The sequence below is a fragment of the Myxocyprinus asiaticus genome, chromosome 34 (assembly GCF_019703515.2).
Source record: "Myxocyprinus asiaticus isolate MX2 ecotype Aquarium Trade chromosome 34, UBuf_Myxa_2, whole genome shotgun sequence".
NCBI lineage: Eukaryota > Metazoa > Chordata > Actinopteri > Cypriniformes > Catostomidae > Myxocyprinus > Myxocyprinus asiaticus.
In genome coordinates this window covers 19,271,353-19,285,217 of record NC_059377.1, presented here as the reverse complement: position 1 = coordinate 19,285,217, position 13,865 = coordinate 19,271,353, and the positions used below count along the sequence as shown (strand labels likewise).

Here is a 13,865-nt window from a genome sequence, read left to right as displayed (position 1 = left end):
ATGACATTATTTATATTGTAAATTATGCTGATTTTAAAAATCAAAATTTTTTAACTGGATGATTTCATTTTTTATTTTGCTGTAATGAGAACATCACTGAAAATGATATACTGTATATAAAAAACAGAATTATAAAACAAACTCAAAAATTAAAACATCTTTTTTTGTTTGATTAAAGGCGCACTCAGTAATTTGTCATCTTGGAGTTACACTGACACCTAGCGGCTTGGATGCAGCATCATTCAAACACAGTCATTTTCAGTTACAGATGCCATTGTAGAAACTCACTATACACAGTCAGCCATAATTAACTGAATCCATCAGTGAAAGTGTCCAATAACAGGGCGGTTACTGAGATTAAGCGAGTAGTATTTGGCTGGTCATTTGATTCAAAAATGGCCGCCCCCATGAGGGGACCCTCTCCGTGTTCAATAAAACTACTTTAATAAGGTTACTGATATAACTGGATTCCTCATCTCTTGTGGTTGGTCATGATTCAAAATTACTATTAATTTCTTGAGTAAAACTTTTTTAATCATGAAAAATGACCGAGTGCACCTTTTAAGGTTTATTGTAAAAAACAAACAAACAAAAAAAAACCTTAAAGACTATTCCGGGATCAATACAAATGATGTCAAAATTATTTTTTGTGGTAGTCAGCATTCTTCTACAAATGCTGTTGACTGAGCTTAACTTGTATTGAACCCGTAATATTCCTTTAAAAACAAAATATATTTATTGAAAAATGTACAACATTAAAAAAAAGCAATTAAAAAAAACAAAATTGTTTTATTGGGTGAAATATGATCTGGACATTTCACGTCATGTTTGGTGAGATTCACCCTAAATGCAAAGACCCATTTAAGATGATAAGGTAACAGCAGTGATCTACTACCCTTTATAGCTGCTATCCAAGTTGATTCCGCTCTCATGTTCTTTCATAATGCATGAAACAGGCACTTGCTGTCAATTGAAGGCAATGTAACTGAAATATGCAAGCGGGAAAGCCTGGCATACTGCTTTTCACTCTTTCACTTGTGTTTTGGAACTTTTAAATGTTTAGATGCAGAGCTCTTGCTAGCCAGCTGTTCTCAAGTCTGTCTGATCAGAGTGTGGAGGCTGTTTGCCAAGACTACCAATGAACCAGACCTTCAGATCGACACTGTTATTAAAATGAAGGAGAATGTCTTTGAAGTGTCTGGAGATGGTGAGGCTGGTAGTTTGTCATTTGCGTGATCATAATTAAATTATGTGATGAGTAATGATTAAAGATATTGATAACTGGGATGATGGTTATACACTTAATTATCCTTTTAACTTTGAAACCATGTCTTGCCTTAATAAAATTCAAAGCTAAACAATGCATGCATGTTGTTGTAATCAGGGTCCAAAATTAACATTCACCAAGTGCCAAATTCAAGATTGGCCACTGGCATTAGCAAAAAGTTAATTTTGGAACTTGTTTGTAATACTTTGTATCAAAAGTTGTCTGCTCTTTGTTTTTGTCTTAGTGTTTGCAGTGACTCTTGAAACAGAGCTAGCTGGCCATGAAAACTGGGTTCATGGGATTCACTGGCAGCCTCCACATATCAAAGGTATTCCCACATACTTTGTATTTATCAGCTGTTTGCTATTATCTAGGCTTCACCTCTGTTAATACTCATTGTCTTCCCCTTCAGGTGACTCAGTGAACAGCCCTTGAAACTGCTGTCTGCATCAATGAACAAGACCATTATCTTATGGGGAACAGAGGAAGATGGTGTGTGGGTGGAGCAGGTCAGTCAACTTTTCATATTTCCTTTTTCATTTCATCCCCTTTTCTCACAATTTGGAATGCCCAATTCCCACTGCTTAGTAGGTTCTCGTGTGGCGTGGTTACCTCAATCCGGGTGGTGGAGGACAAGTCTCAGTTGCCTCCTCTTGAGACCGTCAGACCTCGCATCTTATCACGTGGCTCATTGTGCATGACACCGCGGAGACTCGCAGCATGTGGAGGCTCATGCTGTGATCCACGTACAACTTACCAAGTGCCCCATTGAGAGCGAGAACCACTAATTGTGACCACGAGGAGGTTACCCCATGTGACTCTACCCTCCCTAGCAACCGGGCCAATTTGGTTACTTAGGAGACCTGGCTGGAGTCACTCAGTACGCGAATCCAGGGGTGGTAGTCAGAGTAACTTTTCATATTTTCTATGTTTGGAATGCGATCCTAGCTTTATCCTAACTGAATACTGTGCAGTGTACACTGTATACTGCCTACTATTTTTATATATATATATATATATATATACATATATATATATATATGGTTTTTTTTTTAAAATACTATGTGGAACACTAGTGCTGAGAAACTAAATTGGAATTTTTCACTTAAATATTACCAAAACTCAAATTAAATTCTAATTTTAAAGTCACATGGGGCCGGTTGCACCAGCTATACGTAAGTTACAACTCAGCCTAGTTGTGGCATAAATAGGCACTAAGTCACAATTTACGCACTACTAAATATTTGAGCGTTGCACCATTAAACTTTGCTAGGACGTAACCCTATGTATAAACTAAATATTTACAGAAGCCTCCAACCAGGATCAACAGTTGGAATAAAAAAGCAAACTGATATTTTATGACATCAGTGAGCTCATGTTTTGCGTGAAAGGCTTCAATCCAATTTGTTGTTTACATTTACACTCATTTACATTTATGAGAGAGAAAACGTACTTTTAAGCAGCTCTTCAGCATGAAACTGTTCTAGTGGTGCAGTTTTCAGGATGCATAACCCAGTATCAAGTTTCAACACATTCAATATATATATATAATGATATTAAAATGAATAAATGTCAATTTTTCCAGCCTGTTGTATTTGTATTTATTTATCACCCCTTATTTATTGCAGATACAGTTCCTATACTTTGTTATTTACACAGGGCAAGTATACTATTTATCAAATCTACTTTTATTACGTATCATATTTTAATGGGGATATAATTTATTACAGCTGACAGTTACATGAGCAAACAAGGTTTGAACATCAACCGTAACAAGATCAAACTGAAATGCACGGCTTTTTAACATTTCTGTGTCAAATTTGAAGGCTGCTTATTGGATAAATACAGGTAAACGTCATATTATGCGACTACGCATGACTTTACGGAGAGCTTACAACCTACTAGTTAAGTCTTACCTTAAGAACAGGTGGTGCAACCAAATTAAGCACTGACTTAGTTACAAACTAACTAGTAGTTACTAAGCCCTTAGTGTGAACTTTACGTCGCAACTTACGTAAGACCTTACGCACAGCTGGTGCAACCCTGCCCAGGTTTTTAAATTACATTGTTTCCTAAGACCACAAGAGGTCGCAACAATTACATAAAGCAAACAGCACGGTTACGTGCTAATTATTGCGAAGAACATTCCTGGCTGTGCATTCCATTTTAAACTAAAGTGTATAAAATAATAATCATGATAATAAAAAAAAGAGATTTAGCAAGTTCATATTCTCAAATGTTTAGTAAAAAGTAAAATGAGGTGGTTACACAAGTGCCAAGGTACTACCCCAGACTCAAGCTTCATAATAATGGAGATAGCACAGTGTTTTTCATACATTACAGTTGTGTGTACGTTAGTAATATTCCCAGGTAGTAGTGGTATTCGGCTGAACTCAGTGGTGAAGCAGCTCAGACTCTGAGCACAGGGGCTGTTCAAACAGATGGAGCACAATATATTGAAACAGAACACAAGGGTCTCGAGAATTCCTTTCCTGACACAGTGTTTGAAAAAGCATTGCTTACGCTGAGAAACGCTGACAAGAGAGCAAGACGCAACAGTCAAAGACCTCATCTAAAGGCCTTTGCACACCAGAGGCGACGCAATAATGCAAAACGAATCGCAGACGAATGGCCTTTTCACCTTAAAAGTGAGGCGAATGATTGCCGTTAGCACATTCACACCGTTACGAAAGGTGGCACTAATCGACAATCAAATTTACCCCAGTACGATAGGTGGTGCAAAGCACCTTTCAGCTGTTCTGCCCTTCACCCATCACGGATGGGAAGAAGAACTGCTCCACGAGTTCAATAGTAAACAACGAAATTACAGTATGATAGACAACTGAGTTCTCTAGCAAGCCGATTGCAAAAATAAAACTAATTTCTCTAAAAGCTGCAGCAGTGATAATGAGTTTGTTGTTGATTTGCTCAACGAGAAAGAAAACTTTCAAGCCACTTTCACAAACTATTTTTAAGTTGACTGAACATGTATAGGCTTCACCACAGTCTGAGGGGTGATTAGAAAGAATCGATTGTAAAAATAATATTAACTTTTAAACACATTTTATCAATTGAAACAATACTGTTAATATCTTTTTTGCCATTTACATCTACCTGTTCTATATACAGTACATGTGTTTAAAATCACTGTGTAATGCACACATATAATGACTGTAAAAAGAAATGTTGTCAATTGGAACAAGATTATATCTTTTTACATGTACATCTACTGTACCTGTGTTATGTACTGTACATTTATTAACAAACTTGTATGTTACGAATTAAACGTGACATCCAAGAGTCTGTGTAATGCAAGCAATAAAAATAGAATCTCAAAAAACAAAACCCATCATCAGTCTGACCCATTATTAGATACTTAAATACTGCTAATGACAGCACAGTCATTTTTGCTATACAAAGACATGTGTATACGGAGTGCACTGCAGTTTACATCAATAGTATTTATATTATTAATATTTGGTGGTAAAACACATTAAAGATACATAAAATTGTTTATAAAAAAAGCGATAGGAAAACAAAGATGCCACAATATACTGTATATTTTATTGTGAACAGTATTAAATGCAAAGGCAAAAATGCAGCAATATGAAATACATTATGAAGACAATCCACATTCCAGAATCAAAGTTTTTTTTAACAGGGTGCAAGGCAGAGATGCAGCAATATAATTTAAATGTTAAGAGAACCCATATGATAAAAGATGTTTCAGTTTTTAAGACATTTGATGCAAATAAAATGCACGTCCTCACTGCTGGTTCAGGATTTCTTCCTCTAGTAACCAGCGTTTAATGTCGATGGTCAAAACAGCTTTCTGTGCTTTAGTGCTACCAGCTGTAACTGCAGCAGCTTCTGACATGTGATCCAAAGCTCATATTTTATTGTTCAGGGCATTTCATCAACGGGGAGGAAAAAAAATACTAACACTAACCATGAAAAAAAAAAACTTGCTTTGTTGCTCCAGGTATGAATGGCTCTATAGAAATCTATTGTTTCTATTCAAAATATTAATCGCGGCAACAATTGGTGGCGACAATTCGCATTTGGTGTGCAAAGGTCTTAAGGGGCTGTTCACACCGAACGCTTTGCTTCCATTCACGCAGTTTTCCATTAGTTTTTTATGTAAACATGCACTAGATGAAAGTGTTTGACTGTTGCATCACGTATCAGTTTACTCAGCATCTCATTCAGGAATGCTTTGTTTTGTAGATGCCGTGTCAAGTTAATGAGCTTCAACCTCATATTTTATTGGTTGCATTTTTCTTTTTGAGCAAATCAACAACAAAATGTGACTCAAGACCTGCATTTTTTTAAAAGGTATTTGTTGTGCTGCATGTAGCCTTTTATTAAGAACGTGATTTTTCCAGTGTTTGGTGCACATCCAAAATTCGAATGCATAGTTTTAATATTAGAATGTGTATTTTTATCTTAAATTGGATGAATATTCAAATTTAGAATTTTACTTTGCCAGCCTTAAACAGAACACATTATGTAGGTCCTTTTCAAATTGCCAGGGGGTCTGTGGAAAATCCCTGAATTTTGTACATTGTGTTGCAATGTTGTAATCAAATAGGCTAAGTAATAAAAAAGCAATAAAAAAACTACTCAGTCTAAAGCTATTGACTAGTATAAAAATACAACATAACAGAAGTTTAGAATTTATTCAAACAGCCTATATAATATATAATAGTCACAGCGACTTCTCTAATGGTGAATGAATCTCGCTTCAAGATGACTGAGGTGGGGGGATGTGGGGGGGGGGGTTACTTGCATCTACAGGAGTTTCTGCATATGACATTGGACAATATCCATCATACATTGAAACACGGAGGTGTTACTTCATCCAGTACAAAAGAGAAGGGGTTTATTACGTGTATTCCAAGTTGAATTCCCATCTGACCAGCACTGGATTAGCAAGGTCCACATTTCTGACTGTATATACTTATAATTATGTTTTTCAATCTTGCTAGATAAAGTATGCTACTGTCGTATTATAAGTTAGTATAATATGACGATTGATGATCCAGCTTCATGTCAAATGTGATAATATATTTCCTATAGCAGTGACTCTTCATTTAAACATACAGTATCATTTGTCTAATAGTGGTGGTCAATACATTGTATTTATACAGTATATATAAATTTCCACTTCACTATAACTGTCATTCATGTAAATATAAATCACGTCCCGTTCACTGCCGAACGGAAGGGAGACCATTATGCAGGAATACTTTCTAGAACTTTTTTTTTCTGCCTTTTATTTGCATAAAAAAGTGACGGTTAACAATGAAACAATAATTTGACAAAATGAATAATGAGTAAATTGTTTTGTATCTTCACTGTTGTTTAATTATGAATATTGTGGTGTGGTATAGTTTATGTGAATAAAAACAAATTAATCAACTGTTTATTTTTCTTCAAAAGAATATGGTGCTTTATTGATGTGTAAACTCATGCTTTGACTAGGGGGAAATTCTAATAATAAATTTTTTTAAGAAAATCAGTAGCCTACTGTTCGAGCTTTGTAGTGTTCTCGGTGATGTTTCGTCATCCTGTGGATTTAGCTGAAACCAGAAATGATCAACAACAGACTGTCTCCCTAACTTCATTTTACAGTGTTTGTTTTTGCTCTCTTTGATATGAATTGCTTGTGTTGTATTCCTCACTTGTAAATTGCTGTACAGTGACTGAATGTAAGTCAAAGTAAAGTTTATTTCTAAAGCACTTTAAAAATGTAAGTTAAACCAAAATGCTGTACATTAAATGTACATCAAACACAATAACACAATCTTATTAAAACAGTGGAATAAAACATTTCCAAACATAAAACCAAATGTAATGTCATTGAAACACTTTGCATACAGAAGCCTAACACAACAGGACAGCAGTGCTTGGGTGTTCTGCAAGCTTCATATGTATTAAAATTTATTGGAACTCATTACAGAGATAATTTTTATACTTTTAGTAAATAATATCATATTTGTGATGATGGTACGTGGGGCGGGGTCTGCGAAGAATTTGGGGTTATGAAAGGGGCCCTAGGTTCAAAAAAGTTTGAGAAACCCTGGTTTTACAGACTCTTCCTCAGTTTCTTCCTATATGTAAAGTAAATGCGGAACGCACATTCCTTACCATACGGCAGCGTTTTGCATAACTGTGATAGAAATGATTCATATCGGCTGACACATTAACCAGTATATCATCCACCTCTAGTGCATACTATATATGGCAGACATAGTAAGAGTTGTATGGTAATATTCTATTTTGAACAAATAGATATGTAGGTAAAACGTAGATAAAAGGTGTAAGCTTTTAACAGTTTCTATGTCGGATAGTATAGTAGACAGGAAATTAATGGTTATAGAGAGAGAATCCACAGCAGGGACAGGAAGTACTCTGCAGAGACAGAAGCTCCTCTGCTGTGTTCCACTTTCTGGGTCATGAAGGGAACATCTGCTCAATCTCTGCCAAATCTGTCAAACTTAACCCACATGCATAAAACTGCACAAAGAACCTTTTTCTCTTCCATCTGTCTCAGAGACTGTGAATGTTTGGTTTGGTGATTGAATGAGTTCCTTTCAGAAATGGGATGGCAGTACCTCAGTTATCCTCAAAGCAGGTCAGTTCTTCACAGGACAGTTTGATTAGCATTCCTGCAGCAGATAACAGGCATGGCTTTGTGGTTGATTAATACGAGGCACTAACTTTGATCTCGGCAAACAGGCTTAGGGCTCAGATCACTGCTCTGCATAAAGGCTCCTGATTAGAGACAATGGGCTTTTCCCAATTAGTGGGTGTTTTCAAACCATCGAGATTCCCTACTTTCATTGGTTAGTTTAGAAACGCCCATCCTGGTTTGGAAACGGCTATTGATTTCTACACTGATATTCCCTACTTTCATTGGATAGTTTAGAAACACCCATCCCGGTTTGAAAACACACACAGTCATTGAGTCTGTCCTCTGCACTTCAGTAACTGGTTTGGTTCAGCTATGAAATCGGACATCAGAAGACTACAAAGGACAGTTTGGACTGCTGAGCAGATTATTGGTCGTCCCCTGACCTCCCTTCAAGAACTATACACTTCCAGAGTGAGGAAAAGGGCTGGAAAAATCACTCTGGACCCTACTCACCCTGCCCACTACTTTTTTGAACTGTTGCCTTCTGGCCGACACTTCAGAGCTCTGAGCATCAGAACCATCAGGCACAGGAACAGTTTTTTCCCCTCAGGCTATCCATCTCATGAACTGTTAAAACTGCCCCATTGAGCAATAACTATGAGCAATACACAGCTTAATCTATTTATATTTATACAACATACCCTACCTCTTCTGCCATTTCATTCCCTTGCATCTGTATATAACAGATTTGTATTTGTACATATGTGTGTGTGTGTGTGTATATATATATATATATATTTTGTCTTGTGTATTTCTATATATACTTATATTTTCTTTTCACTTTTTATTATTATTCTATTTTTTTATTATCTATTTCTTGTTGTATTGTTTGTGCACTGGAAGCTTCTGTCACTTGTACGTGTAAGCATACATGGCAATAAAGATCATTCTGATTCTGAGATTTGAACACACCATTACTGTTCTGCAGAGACCTATACTTCCCTGATTCTGACACTTGACGCCTTGTCGTATGACGGCTCACGTGCTTTGTCGTACTTCGACACATCCAATTAAAAATGAAAGGTCGTGCGCTGCAGTAGAAAGAAGAACAAGGTATGTTTCAGGTCTTCTGTTGTACCTGAATGCAGTAGGAAAGACTGTTCCACATCCTGTATTTTCCACATTGCATGTGTCTTCTGAGTCGTAAAGGGCATATGATATGAAGTTGGTGTGAACTTGGATATCAGATGTGGATGAGAGCCTTTGAGCTGACAGGTTCCCCCCTACAAAGGAAACGAATGTCTGTTATCATTAACTTTTTGGATTTCCAGCTTCTGATCCCCTATTTTCACTTCAGCTTTAGCTCAATTTCAGAGATAAGTAGCACACATTATATGTCGTTGCAAATGACTATAGCTGTCCCAAACAACACTCTATATACTGTGCACTTACAAAATGTACTATGCACTCAGCCATGTAGTGTATGAATTTTCAAAGTGTAGTATCATCCCAAATGTAACACTTAACGGTTTTTTTACTACATGGAAGCATTCGCAAACCCAAGCATTGTGTAGCTTTAGCACACTATCTACCATCAGTTCAACACTTATACTGCATGGTAAAGCGTTTAACTCACTTTTGTAAGGTGCTGTCTTTACAGAAGTTTCGCTAGTTGTCATATTCTCCAGTATTTACAATTGTTTTGTCAGTCCAGCAGCGTAGCCAGGTAACTCCGCCCCTTCCGCTATGTACGGCAAGCCGCGTGCACTGAGTGCATGAAGTGTCTAACATTCCACACTCCCTTTTGATGGTTGAAGTGCATCATCCAGGTTCTCGTAGTACACTTCTTTTTGTTGCATTTTCAGTGTAAACACACTACTCGCACTACTTGATGTAAATAAATGATGTAAAATAGTGCAGAATTGGGCAGTTTGGGATGCACCTTATCATTATTTTAAACTGTGCACTTGTAAAAAAAAAAAAAAAAAAAAGAAAACGACTTGAAGGTGATGCGTGTAAATTGTTTCGATGTTAAAGTACTTTCTCCTATTCCAGTTTAATGTTCAGTCAACTACAACTAAGCCATTCTTGGGTTTATTTCCCTAAAAAGTGTAAACACTGTGACTCTGTGGCAGTATTAAAAAAAAAATGGCTCTGTTTGTTTGAGCAGTCCAACCAGCTCGACACAGAAAAATTGGCTCAACCTTGAGTTTGAGGTGGGACTTTTTTGTTTTCCAACCACTGGAATAAGGGGACAGTACTTGCAAAACCTGTATAAAGACAGTCGTTGTTGCAATTTTTATGTTGGTGACGCTGATGCACAGAAATCACCTTTAACTATTGTTAAAAAGGTGAAGGAACACTGACAAGTGTAGCCTAAGGCCTAGACCATTGAACCCGTGCTAATTACTAGTTCATACAGTATATACAATTGGGCTGAATTCTTACTGACTGACTGCAACTGTCCCACTAAGCAGCAAATGACCAACATCGCTGTGGCTAATTAACACGTCTAAAAATGAGATACTCATCCATATTGATTAGCCTAATTGGTCAGGTTTAGTGGAGTGCTGGCTTCCAGTGGGTCAGCCAGGCAAACCGCTGGGTAAAATACACCCTGCTTATAAGTCATGGTGTAAAACACCAGCACTGTAGAGAGCATCCTGACTGGCTGCTGATATGTACAAACAGCACCGCCCTCAACCACAAAGCCCTGCAAAGGGTGGTGTGAACTGCCAGACACATCATCGGAGGAAAGCTTCCCTCCCTCCAGGACATATATACATTGCGGTGTGTGAAAAATGCTCGGAGGATCATCAGAGACTCCAGCCACCCGAGCCATGGGCTGCTCTCACTGCTACCTTCAGGCAGGCGGTATCGCAGCATCAAGACCCGCACCAGCCGACTCCATGACAGCTTCTTCCCCCAAGCAATCAGACTTTTGAACTCTTGATCTCTCACAATCAATATACATCAGCACTGCACTTTATTAATCTTATTATCTCAAACTTGTAAGACTGGCACAAAATTGTCTGCATCACTTCCGGTAAAAGTCAAAGAACTCTGTGAGAACCAATGTCATAAAACTCTCACACAGAGAAGCATCTCCACCTGAGAAAACACACTCCACTGATTGGGGACCATAAAACGCAAATTACACTCACATCTGCTCTCTCTCTCTCACCTCCGGTCACTTTAAGGACACCAAAAACTAAGTTATGACTTATACTGTTCTGTAATGTAAAAGGTTTTCTGATCATACATGTTTGGTATCATTCAAGAGGTCTCAGTGCAACTGGTAAATGGTCTCATTCCCATTTAGCAAAGTCAAATCACAAGTAAAATTTAAGGGCATGACCCCTCCCAGTTTTCTCACAGAGACCAGATGCTGTATGCAGATTAGGTGCATTCTTTGTAAACATCAGTCAAACACTCAGTCACAAGTTTCAGAGGTCTACCTTCAAACCCCTAAATTGTAAACCAAATCCTGGATAACATCAAATATACACATCTGAAATAACAATAAAATTGTTTGGTACTTAAGGAAGGATGGCAGAGGAGCTCATGGAATCTGCATTCAGATCTCCCACAGAATTGCTGTGTGTAATGATAAAGGAATCAGGGTGCCTCTGTAGCCAGATGACCCTCACAGTAAACATTGTGTGTAGTTTTTCATTACCAGGTAATTGCAATTTGAATTTCTTATGTTTGGTAAATGTTTGAATGGAATGCAACTTTAATTATTATTATTATGGTTGGTTCACTGATAGCTTTGAGTTTGATTTATTAGTTTAATTGGATTGTTTGAATGTATTACTATTACCTGGTAAATAAATTATGATTCATTCTGAAGGACTGTTTTCTAGTATATTTCTTGTTAACTACAAATCTATGGTCAGAGTTGGTTTAAATAAACTACTTCAGAAGTAACCCATTAGATAAGTATGTACTAAAAGGCTAAACAGCGAACTGAGAATCTATAATAGAACTTAGCCAAGTAGAATTAAATGGGAATACTAAATGTAGGACCGAGAATCTGTAAAACAGGACTTAATTGACTGGGGCTAAACGGTGAGTCGAGAATCTATATGAACTTAGCCAAATAAAACTAAACGGATAAAGCCGAGAGTCTATAAGGACTTAGTCTGAAACTTACTAATATCTGAAACTGATTAATTTGTAGTTAAAGGACCTGTGTCTGACCAGCACAGGACCCAAATAACATTGAAATAACAAATGCAGTCTGGAAGAGAGAATTACTAAAAATAATAAGATACAAAACTTAAATTCAGAGCATAGATACTTCAATGAGGTTTTTCATAATTGGAATCACATGAAATAAAGAAAAGAATTAATGAAAAGTTTAATAAAACATGGAACTCAAATCAAATAATCAAAGTATTATTATTTAATGCCGCGCACGATAAAACAGAACACGCAGGAGACCTTCAGCCACGCCGTTGGATACCGCCTTTGGGCCAGTGGGTGACTTCCCCCAACACACTGGTCTGTCATAAATAATATTCTTTCTTAATAATACTGGCAACTGACTATCAATCGACAGCCTGAATGTCAATACAGTACAATACAACCTACTGTATATTTTATATATACTATTTTTATTGTATACTGTGTATTCTATATTGTATGTGTATTGTATAATGTACATTGTATGTTATTATTTGTATATTGTGTTGTGTGTAATTATGTGTATATTAGATTTTAAATTGTGTTGTTTAAATCTGATGTTTATTGTAAATTGGTATATGTCTCATCACTGTCATGACTGCAATGTTGCTCGGAACTGCACCCAAGACTTTCACCCATTGTTGCACTTGTGTATATGGTTGTGTGACAATAAAGTGATTTGATTTGATTTTGATTTGTTGCCATTTAACAGTGTGGAGGGACTGGAGGGACTATTTTGTGACTGTGAACCTTGAGTCATTAGCGTTGTGCTAATAGTTTATTTTCCATCATAGACCATAGGACAGATGGGTTACCAGGCCAGATCTTTAACCTCCAGAGCACATGACCCCCACACCACTCATGATTGGGGATGTAATTGGTGTAGTATTGAGCTGCTCTCAGTATCAAGCTTCTCACTATCATTTGTGCTTTGGTCACCTTCAGTTACAGAAATTGCTCATCTTCCTCATTTGTAGGAATATGAACCTTGCGGGGGAAAACATGAATAAAGCATTAAGGCACTTTGTCTCCTGCCTTCTGCTATATTCCCTGCTGCCTGTGCCTAACTCTTGGGCTGGTAGAAAAGTTAACATAAACTGTGGATGTTGACTGGGTTTTGGATATCAGACAACACTTTGATATTTCGATATCTTCTGATGTAGAGAGAGGTCTAGTGGGAGATCTAACATTCCTGGCGTTATCGGTCAGGATGGATGATTTAACATTCATTCGGCAGGATGGATTATTTAACGTTCTTGGCTGGATGCAAGTACTGGTAGCATGAAGTAGTTAGTTATACCTATTGAGGGGACAATCCCTCTGAAGAAGTTCCTTCCTCAAGGGCACAATGCTGATAGTTCATGGAGATAGTTCAAGAATTTACTCATTTGGCAGACATGTTTATACCAAGTGACTTAGTGTATTCAAGGTATACCTCTATCAAGCACTATGCTCTACCAAATGGAGTACAGGAACTACAAGAACCTACACCCTATACGTTTTGAAGGGACAATTCTCCTGGAGCAACTTGATCTTGTGCCTTGCTAAAGGGCACAATGATGGGGTTTGAAACTTACAACCTTTTAGTTACTAGCCCAGAAATTTAACCACCAATTCTTGGTTATGTGGTCAAAATTAGTATTGAGCTGCTCTCCCTCTCCAGGTTCTCAGCATCAGTGTTGCATTGCTCACATTCAGCACCAGGAATCTCTAATTTTGCATCCAGTTTCATCGCAAATTCTGTGGTTTGTGTTACAACACACATCATGCCAC

The 13,865-nt window shown here is 37.3% G+C and overlaps 1 long non-coding RNA gene and 1 pseudogene across 1 annotated transcript; one reads left to right on the top strand and one right to left on the bottom strand.

Moving 5' to 3' along the window:
• Nucleotides 1–13,865, top strand: part of LOC127425503 (elongator complex protein 2-like) — a 44,151-nt pseudogene that overhangs the window by 3,943 nt on the left and 26,343 nt on the right.
• Nucleotides 2,294–9,631, bottom strand: LOC127425504 (uncharacterized). Its single transcript, XR_007894629.1, has 2 exons — nucleotides 9,541–9,631; nucleotides 2,294–9,187 (listed from the first exon to the last, which is right to left on the bottom strand). It is a non-coding gene; the product is annotated as an uncharacterized LOC127425504 (long non-coding RNA).